Here is a 19,948-nt window from a genome sequence, read left to right as displayed (position 1 = left end):
TGCTATTAGTGTAGTCAGTTGAAATCAGCAGATTTAAGAACATCAATGTTGCATAGCTATATCGATTAAAACTGTCATGTTAATTAACTCCAGTGTTCTCCTAGTTGCATTTCTCAATACCCCATGATTAAATGTTTGCAGCAGTACACTGAACAAAACGAACAGTATATGAATGATATTCATTTATCATTCCACTTTTTCAACCATAATGACACTGTAATCATTTTCTATAAGCAGTATCTGTTTTCATCTTATTATTCCTTTTAGTAAACTGGCAACTTGCTATTTCTGCAAGTGGGATGTCGACATGCCTCCACTTTGTGGTTTAATCTGCACATAATGCTTTCATTTTGCATGAATGACCTTACTGATCTAGTGTAGTGATGATCCAAATAGAGTCTATGATTCCATCTGTGCTTTTAATTCATATTTTAGTGATTTGGTGTAAGTATATTCAGCCTTTGTTTTATTAATATCACACCCAGGCCAGTAAGTAGAAGTGGTTCTTATGCAAGATTGTTTTGTTTTGTTTTTTTTATTAGTTATAAAGCAATATATCTTGCAGGGTATTCTTTTCTCATCTCTTCACAAATGAATTTAATAAATGTAACAAATTTGTTAAACATGTTAATTAGCCACTCTGGGATTACAATTAAACCAGAAAAACAAATTAAGTTTTCTTGAGTTTAGAAAATTGCATGTGTGATCTCAAAAACTTTACCACAGGCAACTGCCTCAACAAGCAGCAGTTGAGCTTTGTATTCCTTTCAGCAATGTATTTTATGGAAAACTGGGAGTGTTCTGCATGCTGCAAGACAGAGTTAAAGATAAGGGTGTAAAGTAGCAGATAAGACAATGCAGTGGTACTAGTAAAGTGTAATCTAGAATTATAGAAGAAGAAACATACGAAAACATCAGAAACAAAAGCAGTGGTAAACACAAGAAAATGGCTGCAATTGCATGTAATGTCTAATGCCCCCAGTGCCATTAATGAGGAGAAAGTGGGAAAAACATAAAGAATTAAAGTTTTCCTTGTAGTAGATAAATGTGACAAAGACAAATATTTATAATACTTTAGCCATTCTGCTTGATAAAGTCTGACAGGTCCTTTTTCTCTGTCAAATGCATTATTAGCTCATGGATTAGCACATCACTTTGTCTTTCTACTGAGAAGTCTGCAGCTGTATCTCTAAGCGTATGTCTTTGTAGTTTTCCTCAAGCACACACAATTCTTATGTTTACCTTTTAGGTATTTATAGCTTTAATCTAAACAAAAAGGAAGAAAATTGCTAAATGTTATTGAAAATGATATCTCTTGCTTGCATTTAAATTGGACTATCGTGGAAACCAGAGACCAGATATAGCATAAGTCTGCCATATTGAGTTTGAGATATTAAGTGGTAACCCCATTTTAATTATAAAGACAGTGAACAGTGGGTCAGGTAACAGTGGTGCACTGTCTTCACTATATTGTCAGTTCTGACTCCATTGTGGTAGTTTCAGGTGTTTAAACATGGTTGAGCTTGGAGGAGGCAAATAAAGAAGTAGTATGGCAGTGGATTCACAGATTCTTTTACAGGTCAGGTTCCTTTTAGAGTTGCAGATGAAAGAGGTTGGCTGGTTTCCCAGCTGGGAGGCCATAATAACAGAAGAACAGAGGAAAACTGCCTCCCAGGGCCATGTATTCCCCCAGTATACTAACTGGCAGCATATGCCAGGTGCAGCTCCCATTATCATGCCTGCAGGGCTACATGGGAGCTATAGTCCTGATGGGTAGCCCTGTTGGGGTACTTGGGTGGCGCCATGGTGATCTGCTGTGAAAGACTTCTTCACTTTAAGGAGGTTCTGTCTGACTCAAAAGTGCATACTGGGTTTAATGCTATGACACCAGAAGTACATCCAGTTTTAGCATAAAAAAAGCTACTACATCTCACCCAGAGGAGTTGATGTTGTGAGAGGAGAAGGACAACACTCACCAGGATTCAAGTGTAAAAATGTGTACTGCAAAAACAGGAAAATGAGAATGCCAAAAACAAATCTCCTTTATAAATCCTGATGTACACACAAATCTACACAATTTACCTTTATAAATTTCAATCATCATGTAAATTTAGTCATATGAAAAAGTTTGGGAACCCCTCTCAGCCTGCATAATAATTTACTTTCACCAAACTTTTAGGTTGTGCTTCCCTTTGACTCTCCTCTGAAGAGTGACAGCATGGGATCCTCAAAGCAACTCTCAAAAGATCTGAAAACAAAGATTGTTCAGTATCATGGTGTAGTGAAAGGCTACAAAAAGCTATCTCAGAGGTTTAAACTGTCAGTTTCAAGAGTAAGGGATGTAATCAGGAAATGGAAGGCCACAGGCACAGTTGCTGTTAAATCCAGGTCTGGCAGGCCAAGAAAAATACAGGAGCGGCATATGCTGCATATATAGACAACCCACAGATCACCTCCAAAGACCTGCAAAAACATCTTGCTGCAGATGGTGTATCTTAACATCATTCTACAATTCAGCGCAATTTGCACAAAGAACATCTGTATGGCAGGGTGATGAGAAAGAAGCCCTTTCTGGACTCACGCCACAAACAGAGTCGCTCGTTGTATGCAAATGCTCATTTAGACAAGCCAGATTCATTTTGGAACAAAGTACTTTGGACTGATGAGACAAAAATTGAGTTATTTGGTCATAACAAAAAGCGCTTTGCATGGCGGAAGAAGAACACCACATTCCAAGAAAGACACCTGCTACCTACTGTCAAATTTGGTGGAGGTTCCATCATGCTGTGGTGCTGTGTGGCTAGTTCAGGGACTGCAGCCCTTGTTAAAGTCGAGGGTCTGATGAATTCAACCCAATATCAACAAATTCTTCAGGATAATGTTCAAGCATCAGTCACATAGTTGAAGTTACGCAGGGGTTGGATATTCCAACAAGACAATGACCCAAAACACAGTTCGAAATCTACAAAGGCATTCATGCAGAGGGAGAAGTACAATGTTCTGGAATGGCCGTCACTGTCTCCTGACTTGAATATCATCGAAATTCTATGGGATGATTTGAAGTAGGCTGTCCATGCTCGGCAGCCATCAAATTTAACCGAACTGGAGAGATTTTGTATGGAAGAATGATCAAAAATACCTCCATTCACAATCCAGACACTCATCAAAGGCTATACGAGGTGTCTAGAGGCTGTTATATTTGCAAAAGGAGGCTCAACTAAGCATTGATGTAATATCTCTGTTGGGGTGCCCAAATTTATGGACCTGTCTAATTTTGTTATGATGCATATTGCATATTTTCTGTTAATAATAATAAACTTAATGTCACTGCTGAAATACTATTGTTTCCATAAGGCACGTCATATATTAAAAGGAAGTTGCTACTTTAAAAGCTCAGCCAATGATAAACAAAAATCCAAAGAATTAAGAGGGGTTCCCAAACTTTTTCATATGATTATATACATATGTGAATGTGCCTTGAACCCCACTACCCAGGAACAATCATATAAGGGCTAATGAATCTCATGATGTGACAGACCATCATTGGCTGGTACAGCAGCCACCGCCAACTGCATTTGAGGAGTTCTATGGTGTGCTTTTCACAGCACTATTGTACCTCTCCTCTGTACTCTTTGAGTCACAGAAAGGTGTAAGACACCAGTATCTGAGCATGTGCCAGTTATCACCTATACCATATAACATGACTGATGTTACAATGAATAGTACAGACCATATGAAACACTGCGTGTTTGGCCAGTTATCTTACCAACAAACCAGCCATCATTCACAACACCATCAGCAAGTCATCTGATCAGCACTTCTTTTCCTCAAAATAAAAATTAGTTATGGGACACCGAGCAAGCATGTTTCTCAGTCTCATCTTGGCATCATTAAGTTGTTTGTTAACAGAATGTAACTGCTTATGGTTAATAAAAGCAGCATTGTTTTTGTTAGGTTCCCTTATTGCAATATGAGAGCTGTCAATTGCAACAATTATGTTAGAAAAACCAAACACTGCTGCAAGTTTCCTTTTTATGTTGGCATGTACAATGAAACCATACGAAAACTGAATGTAGCACATGATCAGTCATTTATGGTTTCCAGCATAGTGAGCATAATGGAGTTGAAGCTTGGCTGAGATATTCCTGACCTGTCGATCAATTCCCTCTGGTAAATAACTATTTCCTGAAAGCCAACCATTGTTAATGTCAGCATATGAACAGGTATAGCCCGATTTCTGGCAGTTTGTCTTTCTAATGCCACGGCTAACTCAGCACATAGTTCCTAGAGAATGGCTCTTGGGAACCTAAATTGGCTTATAAGCCCACTACCATCATGGGCAAAACAAAATTCCTGCTGGTCCCTAAAGGCTTGTTACCTTCCTATATGACCATTTGCATAGACTTCAAGCAGTGCCAAACAAGCCATGTTGTAGCAAACCACTAGGCAATGTGGAGGCTATAGGGCATAGTTTTGGTATGCAGGGAGTGAATCATGCATGTATTTTTTATTTTGCTTTAGTTTCTAATCCTTAAAATTGACAAACAGGTAGCCAATCTAAACTGAACAAAAACAAAAAAGTTCTTCAGTGCAATTGTGCAGTATTGGCTCCCCTAAAAGGAAACTAAAATAGTCTACATAGCACATTAATCACTTTTGAGGTTTAATATGTTTGTCATGTCAACGCACATTATAATAATGGCTTGATGATAAATTATTATACACATTCCCCTGCTTGATCAAGGGTGTCATCATTTTACACTTTTTTCAAAATGTTGTGTACAGACGTGAAAGATAGGCCAGAGTTGCCATAATTATATGCAAACTTTCCTGTCACGTTTTTTTATAATTCCCTTCTGCATGGAAATTTGCATACACACATTTCAAGACGAGTTTTGAGCATACACAAGTTTTATAAATCTGATCCCTTGGGGGGAGTAGAGAAGAAAAGATGAAGTAATTGTGATTGTGGATTGCAGAAGACACCTGTTTAAGGTATATCAGTTAAAATAACCAGTGTTTGAACCCAGGGCAGTAGTATGTGTGGTTGTGGCAACATTTTGGGGCTCTGCTATGCCTCTTACAGTTCACATGGGACACAGGCAGAGAAGATAAACTGCTTAGCTGCTATGTCACACCTAAATCCAACTGGTGTCCATGTTACATGGATTCCAGTACAGTTTATACCAGACATGACATATGTACACTATACAGTGGTTTGCAAAATATATTCAAATCCCCAGACCAATTATTTAAAATTTTACTGAAAAGTAAATCCTTCACTGAAATTTTGTTCTTGATAATATTTTTATTTTAGAGCACTGACATGCAAAATTAGTTTTTAATATGACATTGTTTTATGGTAGAAAAAAAATCTCAAGAAGAAAAAGAAAGAAAATATGTTGTTTGAAGAAGTACTCAGTTCCAGTGTTGTGGAGGCTCAGGTGAAAAACAATGGCCAAATGAATGCACATTTGCCTTTCAAGAGGTCTTCACCAGTGACTTAAAATACCCAATGGTTAAGGAATCAGTATTCACGTTGTGAGTGAGAAGGACAAATGTGAAAATGAAGACCATAAAACTTCCAAAGAAGTTAGACATAAATAATACAAATGAAAATTTTAGGAAAAAATATCAGAGTGATTGTATGTCTCAGTGTGCACTGTTGGGTTAAATACCAAGAAGTGGAAGCCACAGCAAACCACCCAGATGATTTTCCCTTAAAACTCTGTACAAACAATAAGACAACTTGTGAGAGAAGCCAACAAAAACTTCGAAGGAACTACAGTGGTCAGTAGCTGAGACTGGAGAGGGTACTGGCCAATCCATCATATCAAGAGCTGAATGGGAGGGGGCACAAAAAGTAGTTCTTACTCAAAAAGAAGCATGTGAAAGTGTGAAGATTTAGCAAAACCATTAGAGTTAAAATGTTGATAAATGTGATTAGATGAGGCCAAAAAGAGATATTTGGCCAAATTCAAAGACATAAATATAAAACAAAAGCATGACTGCTACCCCACAAAAACACCTTCACTACAGTGGTGGTATTTTCCATTCTCACATTTTCCTGCTCAGCTGCAGTAACTGAGCAGTAGAACATACAAGCAAATACTGCAACAGAACCTGTTTCCATCTGCTGAAAAACTGAAGTTTGGGTGAAAGCTCATCTTTCAGCAGGACAAAGATCAAAAAGAAAAGACCAAGTAACATGGGAATGGCTCAAAGACAAAAAGTTGTATGTCCTACAATGGCCAGTCAAACACCTGTACTCTTATTTATCAAGTGTCACAGAATTACTCTTAGGAATTGCACTAAAAGTCTGACTAGGATATGAATTTGTCCTTCCTCAGAGTAAAACATGAGAACCATTATAAAGCGACACACATCTACTCCAAGCCAGAAGTATGAGCTTACATTTGAGAATGAATGACATCATGATTTAACATCACCACCACAAAATGGCACTCACGAAGTCGCTTTGTAGTCTACTTGTAAACCATGATGATGTTTCATAGTTTTTTGATATTAAAGCTATGGCTTCACCATAAAAATTCAGTACCAACAGTAATAAAGACATTTACATTACATACACCTGCCCATTACTGGCCTTTACTCTCATTTGGTGTGTGTGTTTCAGTCATTCCATCTCATTGCTCATTACAGTGTTATTCTTGAAGTTGTTTCAAAGTGGCAACAATTATGTGCAGCTTAGAGAAATATCCTATCTTATGTTTTCCTTCATCTTCTTCTTCTTCTCCTCCTACATATGTAGAATGAATGACCCACAGCCGTACTTTTAGAAGAATCACCTTTCCTCTGTTATGGCCACAGGAAATTCATTGAAAGTAGAAGTTACTGAATCTAGCCACAGCTTTTCTTCCAGCGTTCCTAATTGTCTTCTAGAGTCTCATGAAGTGTTTATCTCTGTGACCCCCCCTTAGCTCTATTTATCCAATACCCTGGAGATTATCTCCTGCCTTCTTGAACCTTCCTGGGCTTGTAAAGTGTAATGGGAATATTCCAGGGGTTCATGGAATGCATTGCTCAGTGTACCTGTGTGACATTCCACTGTCAATCACCTATCCAGCCCTGCCTATCTTCAGGGTAATATGCTGGCTATTTCAGTATTGTTTGCATCCATGATCACCTGTGTGTTGATACTGCGATATCTCTTGTGATTCACATATGTGTGCAATGATTTTTATGTGTGTGCCAATTTGCATTAAGGTAGCTTGCTTTAACATTACCTCACATGGAGTTTTGGGGAAATGTATTAATCTGTGTATTACCACAAGGGTTGTATGGGCATTCAAAGTTTGATATAATACTCATGTAATGGTTAGTTGTGACATACCCAAACACAAATAGGTACATGATGGTAAGTGCATGTTGCATTATTTTGGGCTTTTTCATAATGTAGAATCTATTTATGGAAATTTCTATCCATTTAAAATATTTTTGCAAAGATTAATTTTTGTCTGTATTCGTCCCATTATTTGTTTATGCAACATGGGAGATGAGCCATGTGACTGCAATCGTCCCACTCCTTACGTTAATAACGGTATTAAGATGGTGGCATTTTAGCGTTTATCTATTGGTTAGATAAACAAACAAAGACTTTGGAGTAGTTGCTGTAGTTTCTAAAACAAGGAGGTGCTGGGTTTCATTTTGGTTTTCAAACTCGCTTTATGCCCTTGACTATCGATTCTCTGGTTTGCCCTTGTTTCTTGTTTGCTTGGTTTCTGATCATTCTGGCTTTGAATCCTTTTCTGTCTCACACTATGTTTAGCCGCATGTTTGTTTTTCTTGGTAATGTTTTATATTCTCACAATAGTACATGAAGATAAATGTCTCACAACATTATTATTGCAAAGCTAAATTTTACACGTTATGTTACCAACACTCATTTTGGCTGACAGCACATGGATTCTCTGCACAGGTGGAGTGATCACATATACAAGATTTGTGATGAACATTGCTCCATCTTTGTCAAATCAATATCTTTTTAAGAGTTCATTGTTGTCCAACATTACCATCTCTATCTGAACACCATCTTCTGGCAGCTTCATGTAAGTTAGGACAGCACACAATATCTCTTAAATCCTGATGAAGTGAGGAGCAGTTTCCTAAATTAGGAAAATCGATAAAAATGCTTTTACTCCTACTCACAGGCTTTTACTCCTACTTAAGAGCAGGACCAAAATTGCGTCACTCTGAGATTTTTGAGCTATTTAGGACTGTACTCCTGCACTGATCTCAACCTGACTGAAAATCTTTAGCACTTTTTGTAAACTGCACTTTAACCTAATGTAACACTAGGGTTCACTGTTGCCCCTTTAAACCCAACAGATAGACACTGACAACATGAGGTAAAAGCACCAAGAACACTTGTTATTCCTTTTTCTTTTCTTCACAGTGCTCTTCACCACCACAGCCACAAGTAATAAACAATTACACAGCACGTATACTATTCTTTTTCCTTTCTCTTTCTCCTCTACACCTCCCAGCAAGCTTTGTAAACCCCCCCCCCCCGACTCTGGCTTGTTTGCTGGGTTCACAGCAGTCCTTTAAATAGTCCTTGACCCAGAAGTGCTTCTGTTCTTCCTCCCATGTGACCTGCCAGCATTTCCGGGTCAGATGGAGAAATCCAGGTCTTTGATCAGCCCAGAAGTACTTCTGGGTTTCTGTCCTCGTGACTTCCTAGTACTTCCGGGCTATAAGGGAAGCATGAGTCCTAAGGACCTCTCACAGCACCCCCTGACGGTACCCACAGCACCCAACAGAGCTGAGAAACCGAACTCTAAGTCCCAGGATGCCCTGTGGGAATCCGGGGCACCACTACACTCCAGGGGAGCTGCCATCTAGCATTTTGGGAGAGGCAGTGTTGTAAAGTAGCTGCCTTTACCCATCCTTCCAATCTTTGGGCGTCTCAGCTGGTTTGAACTGCCAGCCGTCCATCACACTAAATCACCTGGAGAAAATCTGCTCTGGAAGAAGTTGCTTCCAAAATGTGTGGACAACTAGTGCATGCTTGAAATGCATGGGTGGAGTTTAAAAATGGCCAGTGGGGTCTGGCACTCCAAAGCCTATGTTACTAAAATAATGATAATGTGTCATGCTCCATGGTACTCCCTGCATGGAGTGGGTTTGCTCCAAGTTTCCCTCCACACTCCAAATAAATGCAGGTTAGGTGAATTGGTAATGCTAAGCCATCCCCAATGTGTGTGTGTTTGTCTGCACCCTGCAATGGCCTGCCGCCCTGTCCGGGGGTTCTTCCTTTCTGCACCCAATGTTTCAAATTTAGCTCAAGAACAGTCACTTCATCTTGTACATTTTCCACTCCTGTTGGAAAAACAGATCCTCAGTGTAAGCATGAGTGATATAAATGGTAGTGCGTGTGACGGTAGTAGAACCATCACCGGGTCCTTTGCCAGCTCTGGTGAGCCGAAAGAACCAGTAACGGCCACTATTCAATCAAATATAGCATAGCGTGGAGTTGACAGGTGTAGTATTGAAAAATAGTAACTTTAAATGAATCCTCACGAGACGATTAATGTTAGTGTATAATTCTAGAAAGAATCTAATTTTTAAATTTCATAATATGCCTTCACTTACCGGCTTGGCAGAGTCCTCTTCTTTAGCGGACTTCCTGCTGTTGTGGTCAGTTGACGGGTTTCTAATTACTAATTACTCCCTTTATGCTGCTGAAAACCGGCAGGCAGCTGATTTTGTAATAGTCAAGACCAGAGAAAGGGAAAAGTGGGAGAGCAGTCTCAGTGCAGGGGGGTAGTAGAAGTTTTACTTTACTTGTTTGAGGATTTTGTGTCTATTTTGTTGTTAGAGCTTTAGAAGTAATCACTGGGGATGTGTGAAATGTACAGTATGTAAGTTAGTTTATGTGTAGGAATAAAATGATTACAAAGGGAAGGATCCCCCCTTTTTCAAAATGGGGTGAGTCCATCATCTTTAGGCTAGCAGAAATGGTTAAAAAGACCCTAGTTTTTTTTATTTTTCCCCTGTGCTGTTGGCTGTTTTATAGGTATGTTTCAATCTCGTTAAGCCACTGTGTCTGTTAGATTTTGGGAGAGCTTCAGCACTGGTGTGAGAGATTTTGACTGCTACAGAGCCATTTGATAAATCATCAGATTTTTTTTTCCTCTTTGATTATTTTCCATTTTTTTTGGCAACTTTGGACTATCTGCATTTTCACAGCCCTTGCCTATAAAATGCAGTGAATTAAATTTTTTGTTTTTTTATTTTATTTTTATTTTTTCTTGGATATGACTATTTCATTTTTGTTTGATTGCTACATATTCTTTTTATGGATTTTTACTTATGTACGGCACATTTTCTTGATGATTTTCTTTGTTCTTTTTCTGACCAAGATTATGACCCTTCCTACAACAAACATCTATGACCTTTGTGCTTTATTTGGGTTTTGGGGTGTCTTAAGCGTCATCTGGCTATGAACTACTAGTGGGTACTGTCTTACAACAGTGAATCATGACACTGCATGCATGGCTGGCACTTATGTCTGCCTGTACAAATAACGGTGCGGCAACCTGAGCAAATCTCTATCCAGGGCTGGCTCAAGGGTACATAGCCCCTAGGCAGTGATTAACAGACAACATTGAAGAACTGCCTGGTTTCAGGTTGGAATGTATAGATTATAGATTGCAGATCGCTGATGTAGGTGAAATCAAAGACCATGGGGGGGGGGGGGGGGGTCCCCCTTGCAGATCAGAGAGTGCTGTAGTGACATCCGTGGGAGGGGAGGAGGCGCTTGGATAGTCTTTGTCGCCCTCCAAGACACTGAACATCTAGACCAGTGCCAACTCGGCCTATGCACAGAGCCGGCCCTGTTTCTATCACATGTCACCCAGGTGACAAAATATTTAAAAAATAAAAATGTGGTATCTGTTTCTTTCATGAAGCAAATAAATAACAGAAAATACTCCAAAGTTCAATTCAGCTAAATAAGCCGCACCCAGATGCTATGCTATGAGTACATTTTCTCACTTGTTAAAATAAGGAAGTGCCCACTTTGCCACAATTATAAATCCATAGAAAAATAAACTTAAAAAAGTAAGCATTTTAAATGAAAGAAAATATTAAGTATTTGTGCAAGTAACTGTGTCTTCAATCAACATATTTCATATACAAAAGCCAGTACTATAGGCAGAAGCACGGGTGTGCCATGGGTTCCCCTGTTTCACCTATAGTAGCCAATCTATATATGGAAGAAGCGGAAAAGAGGGCTCTATCATCCTATCCTGGAACACCACCGAGCCATTGGTTCAGATATGTGGATGACACCTGGGTGAAAATCAGATCTCAGGAGGTACCACAGTTCACAGACCACATCAATGGGGTGGACAAACACATCAAGTTCATCAGAGAGGATATGAAAAATAACAAGCTAGCCTTCTTAGACTGTGAAATTTCCATCATCAACGGGGGACATTTGAAAGTGGATGTGTACCGTAAACCCACACATACGGACCAGTATCTAAGGTTTGACTCTCACCATCCACTAGAGCACAAACTAGGTGTCATTAGGACTCTACAACACAGAGCTAACACCATTCCCACAGACTCAGAGGCCAGGGAAGCAGAAGAACACCACGTCAAAAAGGCCCTGAGTAAATGTGGATATCCCAGCTGGTCCTTTGTCAAAGCAGGGAGGACACCTAAAGAACGCTCCAAGCGATTCATGAGAGAGGAAGGACATCCACTGCCTAAGCGAAAACCCTTAGTGATCCCGTATGTGTCAGGAGTATCGGAACAGCTGAGGCGCATTTTCTCGAAACACCGGGTCTCAGTGGCTTTCAAACCCCAAAACACGCTACGCCAAAGATTGGTCCATCCCAAGGATCGGGTCCCACGGCACAAACAGAGTAACATAGTTTACGCAGTTAAGTGCCAGGAGGAGTGCCGTGAATTGTACATCGGGGAAACCAAGCAGCCACTGGCTAAGCGCATGTCACAACACAGAAGAGCTTCCTCGTCAGGCCAGGACTCCGCAGTCTATTTACATCTACAGGATAGTGGTCACTCCTTTAAAGATGAAGAGGTGCACATCCTGGACAGGGAGGAGCGCTGGTTTGAGAGAGGAATCAAGGAGGCCATTTACGTGAAAAAGGAACGACCATCTCTGAACAGAGGAGGGGGCCTAAGGGTACATCTGTCGCCATCTTACAATGCTGTGATTGCAGCCATTCCTCAACCCTCTATGAATGGTTCACACGTCTACTAATCAGTGGACAATTTGCATATCACTGATCAACTGGCCCTTTGTCAATGGTGCTAGTCTCTGTGATTAAGCAAAGGTACTGTTTATAAGGTTGGGGAAACCTGCAGTCAATTGAGACTGAGGAAGAGACTTGGATAAGTCTCGAAATATTTCTCCCACTTAAAAACTTTGTCCAGATGAACAGAATCAAATTTCTAGGAAGTATTTGTGCACTTTTTTGTAATTGTGAATTGTAAATGTGCTAATGTAGGTGAGACTTACTTCATATTGTAATTTTATATTACGAACACTTTACCATTTTTGACAGGGGATGTGATGTAAATATGTTGCAGTACAGTTAAGACATTAAAAAAAATTAAACTGTTGTTTATGGTTCATCTGGAAATTCAAAGCTTAAATGTCAAATTTCACCCCTGCCCAATAGACTTAAATCTGTTACTGATGCAAAATTCATCAAAGTACAAAATATTGCTTTTAAGATATTTATTATGCAAAATATTACATTTAAAATATATAGATTACAATATTTGTATTCAGTATGAAACACTGAGCTTTTCAAAATAAGTTAACACTAGGAATATTTTTCTTTCAAAACTAATGAAACTGCATTTGATATTTCTTTTGATTAAATAACTCTAATTTATGAAAAAAATAAAATTACATAAAACTAACGTTGTATATTTCAGTGAACAAAAACCTAATCCTACTAATAATGTAAAGTGATAAATGTTCTTATACTGCTATAAATAAATTCTTTACATAGGTGTTAGTGTTCTGTTTTTAATAATTGAAGAAATAATTGCTACGGAGACCTGTGGTAAGACGAGAGGTTGTGTTTAATGAATTAATTATTTCATGATTTTAGCACAACCTGTTTTAGTCCATGTTGGTGTGTGACAGGCACATGGAAGCAGGCGCCAGCTTAATGATCTGATTGAAGCACAATGTGCTAATCAGCAGGCAATGGCTGTGGTGCAGTTAAAATATTAGAGGACTGGGTTAGCACTGAGGAGGAAAAGTGGTCTAAAAGAATCTGAATGTGAGTGATCACTGTTGGGAGAGGTGGTAGAATGCTGGAAAGGGTAGCATCAGTCTGGCTACCCATCTTTTTAAGCATTGGGTCAAGGACAGCAAAGGCTCAGGGAGGTGGCAGGACACACATCAACTGAGTTGTGAAGCTGAAAGGAGGAAGAAAGGCTTATGACGGGAAGGTATTGTTAGGTGGGCAAGAGGAACTAGCAAGAAAACCATTAATTGCAGTGATTTGGAACTGCAGGATGAATCTTTGATGTAGTGAGCTATGTCATGGATGGAGCCAGATATAACAGGATCATTAGATAGGCATGATACCCTGGAAACCAAGGCTGCTGCTAGCAGTGCAGTTTGGAGCCACTTGTCAGATCAGGGATGTGATGGGTCGTTATGTGTCCCCATTCGCCCCAGGCCATCCTAGTTTCATAACTATCAATGACCAGAGTTTAAGAAGATAATGCTAGCTGTGAGCACCCTTGGTATCACAAGACCATTACATTAGTAGAAACTCTGATAAAAATTGCTTGGGACAAGAATCCATATTACTAATCGAGAATGGTAAACCGGAAGGCACAGACGCAGGTCTCGGTAAACCGGAAGGCACAGACGCAGGTACACGGCGATGGACCCCGGAGACATAGTGCGCAGGTGCCTACAGCGCACGTCTCATAAACTGCAAGCGAAGTCTGATCCACCGCGAACGAAGGAGTTACGGCTGAAAAATGAAAGAGCTCAACTAACGTAAATAAGACATGAAGCAACAACGCGCCCATAGCAAACGAGTAATGACACTGCCACACAGAAAAGAGGATTTTGCACTGCACCCCAGAGTCAAACGGAAGACACCACGGAGTCCGCAAAGGTCCACAAAGATAGTACGGAAGGCGCAAGCGAAGTCTGATCCACCGCGAACCTACAACGCGCGTCTAACACACCGCAGGCAAAACCCCGAGATGGTACAGAAGCCCCAGAGATACGGACTCCACAGCATATGTGAATCACATTACAGTAATACAATAATATGAGTACTCACAGAAAAAACAAACACAAGACGCCTCGGCGTCCCACTCCACAATCAAACCGGAGAGTACGGAGTCCCCAAACGTCCACAAGACACAGCATAGTCAAACCCGAGATAGTACGGAGGGCGCATGCGCCTACAACGACAACCACATAAAACACACACACGGCACCGGAGGTATAATATTAATAAATGAATGCTCCATATTAAAAGGACAGATGATCCACCGCGAACCTACAACGCGCGTTTAACACACCGCAGGCACAACCCCGAGATGGTACAGAAGCCCCAGAGATATGGACTCCACAGCATATGTTTATCACATTACAGTAATACAATAATATGAGTACTCACAGAAAAAACAAACACAAGACGCCTCAGCGTCCTGCCCCACAATCAAACCGGAGAGAGTATGGAATCCCCAAATGTCCACAAGACGCAGCATAGTCAAACCCGAGATAGTACGGAGGGCGCATGCGCCTACAACGACAACCACATAAAAAACACACACGGCACCGGAGATATAATATTAATAAACGAACGCTCCGTATTAAACGGACAGAATCCCCATACGTCCAGAGTACACAGCATATGTGAAGCACATTACAGTGATACATTACTAACAGTACAACCACAGAACACACAGACACGAGACCAGATGGAGGAGTACGGAACCGTACACGCCCACACTACACGGCATAGTCAGACCTGACATAGTACGGAAAGTGCAGGCGCCTACAACGCACATCTAAAACACCGCAGCCAGAAATCCAGGATAGTACAGACGCCCCAAAGATCCGGACTCCACAGCATATGTGAATCACATTACAGTAATACAATATTATAAGTACACACGGAAGTAACAAACACAAGAGGCCTCGGCGTCCCGCCCCACAGTCAAACCACAGAAAGTACGGAGTCCCCAAACGTCCACAAACCACAGCATGGTCAAACCCAACATAGTACGGAGCGCCTACAACGACAACCACGGAGAACACACACACGACACCAGAGGTATAATATGAATAAACGAACGCTCCGTATTATACGAACGGAATCCCCAAATGTCCACACTACACAGCATATGTGAAGCACATTACAGTGATACATTATTAATGGTTGCTAACAATACTGTTCACTTAAACGACACCAATCTCCCATTAAAGCTGCATTTGCCATGACAATCAACAAATCCCAATGACAGACCATGGACAGAGTCGGCCTTTACCTCTCTGAGCCTGTATTTAGACATGGACAACTTTATGTAGCCCTCTCAAGAGTTCGGCATTCATGTGACGTTAACGTTAAGATTATAATAACTCCATACCAAGGAAAACTCCTTCACGGACAACACGCCATCTATACTACAAATGTTGTGTATATCTGTACTTCCTATATACGTCATCTACACCTTTACACTCCAATATATCTCATACATAGATCTGCACATCTATACCTACATAACATAACAATTAAACTGCTATTGTCATTTACATATATTACATAGACCTACAGATATCGTGGCAGTGAATATGATACATATGTAACAATCACCAAGAAAGACAATAATCTCTATCAAATGTATTTCGGGTAATCCAAGACCAGGGGTTGGCAAGCGAAGCAAGCAGGGGGCGGAGCCCCCTAGTATTTACAATATGTGTCAAAATTCAATTTGTTGTAATAAAAAAAGTACACTTGAAAACAACTAAAAATAATGGACTTTGTACTTTTTCTGTAGATTTCTGTATATTTCGAAGTAAAGACTAAAAAAGAGATTACAGGATGGGGGTATTCAGAGCAATAAAAGAAGGGTGAAATTACAGTAAATGTGGGGTTATATTAAATACCATATCATATTAGAAGAAAATCAATCCTGGAAAACTTGTTGTATGTGGTGTGTGTTGTCATACAATCCACTGTACCTTGCTAGCTGTTGACCTATTAAGAAGGCTTACATTAGTGCATACTTTTCATCTTGAAAGTATTCACAGCGCATCACTTTTTCCACATTTTGTTATGTTACAGCCTTATTCCAAAATGGATTAAATTCATTTGTTCCCTCGGAATTCTACACACAACACCCCATAATGACAACATGAAAAAAGTTTACTTGAGGTTTTTGCAAATTTATTAAAAATAAAAATATTGAGAAAGCACATGTACATAAGTATTCACAGCCTTTGCCATGAAGTTCAAAATTGAGCTCAGGTGCATCCTGTTTCCCCTGATCATCCTTGAGATGTTTCTGCAGCTTAATTGGAGTCCACCTGTGGTAAATTCAGTTGACTGGACATGATTTGGAAAGGCACACACCTGTCTATATAAGGTCCCACAGTTGACAGTTCACGTCAGAGCACAAACCAAGCATGAAGTCAAAGGAATTGTCTGTAGACCTCCAAAACAGGATTGTCTCGAGGCACAAATCTGGGGAAGGTTACAGAAAAATTTCTGCTGCTTTGAAGGTCCCAATGAGCACAGTGGCCTCCATCATCCGTAAGTGGAAGAAGTTCAAAACCAGCAGGACTCTTCCTAGAGCTGGCCGGCCATCTAAACTGAGCGATTGGGGGGGAAGGGCCTTAGTCAGGGAGGTGACCAAGAACCCGATGATTACTCTATCAGAGCTCCAGAGGTCCTTTGTGGAGAGAGGAGAACCTTCCAGAAGGACAATCATGCCTGTATGATAGAGAGGCCAGACGGAAGCCACTCCTTAGTAAAAGGCACATTGCAGGCCACCTGGAGTTTGCCAAAAGGCACCTGAAGGACTCTGACCATGAGAAAGAAAATTCTCTGGTCTGATGAGACAAAGATTGAACTCTTTGGTGTGAATGCCAGGTGTCACGTTTGGAGGAAACCTGGCACCATCCCTACAGTGAAGCATGGTGTGGGGATGTTTTTCAGCGGCAGGGACTGGGAGACTAGTCAGGATAAAGGGAAAGATGACGGCAGCAATGTACAGAGACATCCTGGATGAAAACCTGCTCCAGAGCGCTCTTGACCTCAGACTGGGGCGACGGTTCATCTTTCAGCAGGACAACGACCCTAAGCACATAGCCAAGATATCAAAGGAGTGGCTTCAGGACAACTCTGTGAATGTCCTTGAGTGGCCCAGCCAGAGCCCAGACTTGAATCCGATTGAACATTTCTGGAGAGATCTTAAAATGGCTGTGCACTGACGCTTCCCATCCAACCTGATGGAGGTGGAGAGGTGCTGCAAAGAGGAATGGGTGAAACTGGCCAAGGATAGGTGTGCCAAGCTTGTGGCATCATATTCAAAAAGACTTGAGGCTGTAATTGCTGCCAAAGGTGCATCGACAAAGTATTGAGCAAAGGCTGTGAATACTTATGTACATGTGATTTCTCAGTTTTTTTATTTTTAATAAATTTGCAAAACACCTCAAGTAAACTTTTTTCACGTTGTCATTATGGGGTGTTGTGTGTAGAATTCTGGGGGAAAAAATGAATTTAATCCATTTTGGAATAAGGCTGTAACATAACAAAATGTGGAAAAAGTGATGCGCTGTGAATACTTTCCGGATGCACTGTATGTTCTTATTTGCTCAAGCATAGGCAAAAAATACATTTGGTGCCTTATGTGTCCTTTGAATGAAACCCATTAGTATTCCATTGTGGCCTAAGGTTGTTTAAATCATGATATTCATGCCATGAACCAGTGGACAGACTTTACCAACTAGACACAGTAAGTGTGAGCTAACGGAAATTAGGTCTGTCAAAGCACTTGTTTTTATTACATATTAGTCAACAAGTACTGTAGATTATCTGCCTTATTACAGAGTTAGAAAAGAAAATCTTTATATTTCGGCTCACTTGGAAACAAACATGTTTATTTATTTAGAGTATGTTCAATCTGCATGCTCATCCCTCTTCTCTGTACATACCATATGCCACCCATTGAGGTGAATAAAGCTTTCCATTGCATTTATATCTTTTTTGATTTCAGCCTCTAAGAAACCCTAGCACAAAAAATCATAATTATATGATTTAAACATTGTGTTAACTGTCTGCATAGCAATCAGTGTAATATTCATTTTCTAAAATAGGAATCTAGTTGATGGTCATGGGCATTGGAAGCAACACAGGAATTATCCTTGGATTTGTGTACCAGTCAATTGCAGGGCACTACTGCAACATCAGATATTTAAGTCACGTTTCTCAGAAATGTAAAATAAAAAATTCTTCTCCTTATTTACATCTCTCCTGGATCACAGGGAGCAATAACTTTTTTCTGGCATCACATGAAGGAAACAAGGCCAGGCAAAGTTGCCAATCCTCTGCCAGACCCTTTAAATTTACCTATCAATCTAGCATCATATTTAGGGACTGTGGATTCAAGCAGGAAGCCCAAGCAGGTAAAAAACACGGCTATTAATCAAAGAAGTGTCCAAATGATTTCAGCGGTATCCTGAAACTGCTTGAAGAGTGCCCAATTAATGTGAGACATATCATTTTTTGCTCATATCAGACCTGTTACTTTTTTGTGATTCAACTTACTAGCTAAGGACATGGTGTAAGACATAGATGTTTTGACCATGGTTACTATCAGTTTAGCCCACAAAAGACCAGTGAACAAAAAAATAATTAATAAAGTCACATTGATATTTGCATTTTTTGCATTCACATGTTTTTGAAAAAATTAATATACTGCTCTTAAAAATACTACAACAAAGGGCTTCCTTATAAATACTGTGATAACTTGATGATGAACCCTTGCCTCCAGTCTCAAAGGACAACTGAGTTCTCCCAGCATGTGTTCAGTAGGGCGGTCAGTGCATCAACGAAGGGTTCCTTGTACTGACATGTATTAAGTACAAATCCATGACGCTTGCCTATAAAGTAGTCAATGCTTCAGCACTTGTGAAGTCCTATGCTTCTTGACCACTCAGGTCTGCTGATGAACGGCATTTTGTGATGCCACCAATGTATGGCATCAAATCTCAAACCAGTCTCTTTTCATGTGTGGCTTCTAGATGGTGGAATGAACTGATCACCCCCATTTGAAATTCTGATTGCCTAGATGTGTTTAAGAAGTATTTGTAGTCTGTCTTGTTTTGTGAATTTATGATACTAGTTATTTGGCTTTGTAACCTATGACTTGTAACCCCCTTGTATTTCGGTTGAGCTCCTCACTTGTGTTAATCAATTTTGTAGCCTTGTCCTGTAACACTTGTTCCCAAACAGTCCCTTAGACTGATTTGTACTTAATTATGTTGACCTCTTTTGTTAGTCTCTTTAAATAAAAGCATTTGTTAAGCAAATTAATGTAAAATTTATATGCAAAGCTAGCTTCATGCCCATTTAAAAAGATATTATTTTTTTGAATTTAGATAAATTGACTGAAATCAGCAGTTTTTCTCATGTTTTTTATAAGGTTCATTTCATGTCGACTGACTTGAAAAATCAAGAAAAACTGCTTACAGTAGCATGAGAGGTCAAACTTATGAAATTTATGTCTTTAACTCCTTTGTGAAAGATAACAAATAGCTTAAATCTAGGTTTCACAAAATTGATTTCTGTGGCAATGTGGCTTTCTTTCCTTCTAAAGGAGAAGAATGTGGTGGCATCATTTCGCTTCTGTCTTTTTTCTACGACATATTGCACGAGGAATGTGTTTGCGCGCAGATGGC

The sequence above is a fragment of the Erpetoichthys calabaricus genome, chromosome 1, assembly GCF_900747795.2.
Source record: "Erpetoichthys calabaricus chromosome 1, fErpCal1.3, whole genome shotgun sequence".
Taxonomy (NCBI): domain Eukaryota; kingdom Metazoa; phylum Chordata; class Cladistia; order Polypteriformes; family Polypteridae; genus Erpetoichthys; species Erpetoichthys calabaricus.
This window is presented reverse-complemented; position numbering follows the sequence as displayed.